Below are 4,198 nucleotides of genomic sequence, written 5' to 3' on the forward strand. Positions count from 1 at the left end.
AACCACACTGCTAGAAACAATATTCAGATACAATATGCCCACAATCTGGCCTAGACCATCTAGCCAAGACCTGGTGGAGTCATAATCAGATTGTTTTCTCAGCACACACTCGATTTATAATAGTTAAAAGTTAAATAATGATTTCGCGTACAAACGACCAGATCTTTAAACAGGTGTGCACTCAGGGATTAACTGGGCTCAACCCAGTGCACTCGCCAAATACGTAGGTTCAAGGTGTACTCCCTCCATTCCTAAATACAAGTCTTTTACAAATTTCAATATAAGCTACATACGGATCAAAATGAGTGAATTTGTAATCTAAACTATGTCTATATAAATTCGTATGTAGTTCATATTAAAATGTCTAAAAAATTATATTTAAGAATGAAGGGAGTATATTATAATCAGTTTTAGCTACTTCCCCGCACCAAGGTCCAGGCCAGGTAGCATTGCCTAAAGTTGCTTAAAAAATCCCACCTTGCTCCCTTAGATTGAATTTCATCAGTTCACATGCGAATGCGAGTTTGTATGTAATCAACCAGCTGCCTTGGAAAGCAATAACGATGGTGAGGCTTGATGCCTGAAGTGTAATTATCCCGGTAAGAAAATGAATGAGAGTCAGGAAAGAAGAAGTGAGGTGTGTGGGCAAAGCCAGTAAAACTAAAAACGAAGGAAAGGCAGAAAGAAGAATTAAAGTGTGTGCTTGAGTGGTCCAATTAAGAGTTAAACTGAATTTCAGGGTGGTCAAATGGTAAGATTCACAGAGAAGGAAGTTTATTTGAACAATAAAGAAAAGGAAAGTAGTGAACAGGAAATGGGTGGGCGTTTTGGCTCCCGAGTCTAGTTGATCCTGATATCTGTGTTATTTAGATGAGCTTTGGGATTTTAAGCGATGCATTAGTAATTTCACTATATAGGACAGAACAAACTTGCAATACACAATGACAGGCGTCTGTACGTGTGGTGTCATAAACGGGCAGTAACGTTTGTGGGGGGCACCGTTGACGGCTGTTTGCAGATAGGCATTTTGTACCGGACGCACAATGTTTGTCTGTTTTGTATAGTTTGTCATATGGACCCACAAGTCAGGGCATGCAATTGAATGCGTCCCCATCTTGGGGGGGTAGGGGGGGGATGGTTCACCCATAGGCCTTCTCCGTGAACTTGAGTCACTCGTCAAATGAATTAGGACACTTGACATCATTACCAAACCACACTGCTAGAAACAATATTCAGATACAATATGCCCACAATCTGGCCTAGATCATCTATCCAAGACCTGGTGGAGTCATAATCATATTGTTTTCTCAGCACACACTCGATTTATAATAGTTAAAAGTTAAATAATGATTTCGCGTACAAACGACCAGATCTTTAAACAGGTGTGCACTCAGGGATTAACTGGGCTCAACCCAGTGCACTCGCTAAATACGTAGGTTCAAGGTGTCTACCAAAGATCATAGTAGATCCTTACTACTAGCTTAGCCCGCATCGCGACACACCGCGCCCATCCAGTCGCGACTATTTAGACTGTAGTCGAAGCAATAGAGTAATAAACAGTCATTCGCTATCAATTAAAGGGAGGCACAACAGCACATAAAGAAGCTGAAGATGACACAGAAGTAGATTTGTTATAACCATGCATATGAATGGACACAAACAAAACGGTTAATATTAGCACACCTCTAACAAGAGCTACTTATTGAAACATATACAACTCACCCTACATAGTGAGTTGTACATGCAGATACAAACACACTATGGTAAGATGTCGCAAGAAGTTTCTGCTGGATCGGATCATCCTGGTATAACCTCCTGCAGGATTAGTGCCTATAATAAAATGGTACGGAGCTTTTGCAAATTCCTGGACACGACGGACAGGCGGATATGCTCCTGTGTTTGTGACGATTAGATCCTCGCTATGTGGACGTTGAGGATACATGTCAAGTGGAAACACATGAGAGAAATTGTTGCATATCTTTGCTAAAATCATTGTTTGTGCTTTCTCTTTGGCCGTAAATATTCTTTCCTTTGTGAGTTCAAGGTCATAGTAGTTATGGTCATTGATAGAAATGTTGAAATCTACACAGATACATTCCAAAGCCACTTGGGCTGCTTTCTCTTTGGCTTCATCTTCTGTGTCAGCTAGTTCTCCTTCGAACGTCATTGAAGATTCTCTATGGCTGCCTTTTCATGTGGAAGGCCTATCAATACAGATGCTTGCAGCATGCCCCATGAATATACTAGTGAGTCTTGTATTTGTAAGCCAATTGCCAAACTTACTATTTCAAGAATTGGACGTCTTGAAACATATACTGTCAGGTTCTCTTGCTGCATATACAAATATTAGACATAATATATTGGATAAGAGTGTAGGTTTACTGAACTGTTTGCATTGTTGCGATTGAAATGGGGCTGATCTTCTAGGCAACTTATTGTCTGGTGCTTTCCCATCTTCTTAACTTGCTTTCTCACAGAGGATGCTCTCTCAAAATTGTACTGCATTTAACTGTGCATGAACTGTGACTTTCCTTGGTAGTGTATGAGCGGTTATATAGTGGGTACAAAAGTGGACGAGTCATCATTGTAGATCTTTCAGCTCACCAAATGGCACACATTTCGTGTACAGTATTTCTTCAATCGACATGCTCGGTTCCATGTGGAAGTAAGAAGAAACATGGGCTGCTGCCGGCCATGTTGTGTACAGAGGCCAGACGGTTGAGCTCGTAGCTTCAAAGTAGTGTATCTCTCTGAGCAATAGAGTGGGGAGATTGGGTAGTGGATTGCAGAAAAAATAAGCAGTGGCCTATGATGTGAAGATTCCATCAATGGTACATGAAAACCTGCAGCTAGTCTGGAGAGGATACTTTGACGATGAAAATTAAAGAGGAGCATGACCTCGTTGGAACTGGTCTGTTCTCTGTTGAAATTGACAAGTTATTGCAGTTATAAAATCAAAAGGCCCTCGACAAAACACTCCTGACTTGCTACTGTCTGTAAGTACTACTTCTGTAATTAAGTCTCTATATATAGCTCAGCTCTTTCATTGCATGTATATATAATTATCCTCACTATAAAACAAAGACAAAATACTCTTTTTTTACAACTTCAAGTGAGTGTTACAGTCTTGTGCATATTCGGTTTGACTTATTACTCGAGGTTATAGTATTATAATTGATGAGTTATGCATGCGTGCGCAGGTTCCACTTTATTCGGCTAGAGATTAAGCTTGACCAGGGAATAGTAACCGTCTTAGACTCGACATGAAAAGAACCCCAGGACTATGAGAAAATGACTGAAATGCTCCATAAGTAAGTTGAATCGATCATTATAGCACCATATCGGCAACTTTGTTCATTTCCTGATATCAAGTAATTATTTTCTTTGTCTGGCAGGGTTTGGAAAGAGTTCACCGCAATTGTTTTGGGACTGCCGAGGGAGCTGCGAATTACACACCCAAAAGTAAGTACTACTACCTAGTTCCGCCCATCTCACATTGATTCTAGTTTCCTCAATACCATTTATCATGCTTGATTATCAGTTCGATTGAACTCTATTTCTCGTAAAGTGCTTATGGCAGGAAGTCAGGAATGATTTTTGTGGATACTACGTTTGCGAGTTCATCTACATTGTGACAGCCTCTAAGCGGGGCTACTCTAATAAACAATATGAAGTGTGTAAGCAATAATATTCACAATTTTATTTTATTACCATCACCTGTGTTGAGTTTCATTCATATATATGTATTGACCCCCTTCTTTAAATTAGACGCGGCAGATGCGGGATGAACTCCTACCACATGATAGCAATTCAAGAGGAATTGGCGGGATTCTTTCTTGACAACGTCGTACATAAAGGCGGAGAATACCATGTAGAAATTGATATAGACATGAGATGTTAGGGATTATAAGAGATCTTATATTGTATATATATGTAGCTAGTAGCGTCGGATAGATATACGAAAACTTGTTGTTCGACTAGTCTCTCGGAGAAGGAGAGGTAAATCACTTCTCTCTCTATATGTTCATGACGATCTTGTGTACTTAATGGTTTCCTTCATTTTCTTACTAGCTAGTGTGTCGAGTCCTCTCTATACTTATAGTACGTAGCGTCGACCAAGCACAAATAAAGAGATCACACTTCTCTGTATTAGCTAGCTAACATAATATGAAACCCCTAATTAACCATTCAAAACCCC

This window comes from Triticum dicoccoides, chromosome 6B (genome assembly GCF_002162155.2).
Source record: "Triticum dicoccoides isolate Atlit2015 ecotype Zavitan chromosome 6B, WEW_v2.0, whole genome shotgun sequence".
In the NCBI taxonomy this organism is placed as follows: domain Eukaryota; kingdom Viridiplantae; phylum Streptophyta; class Magnoliopsida; order Poales; family Poaceae; genus Triticum; species Triticum dicoccoides.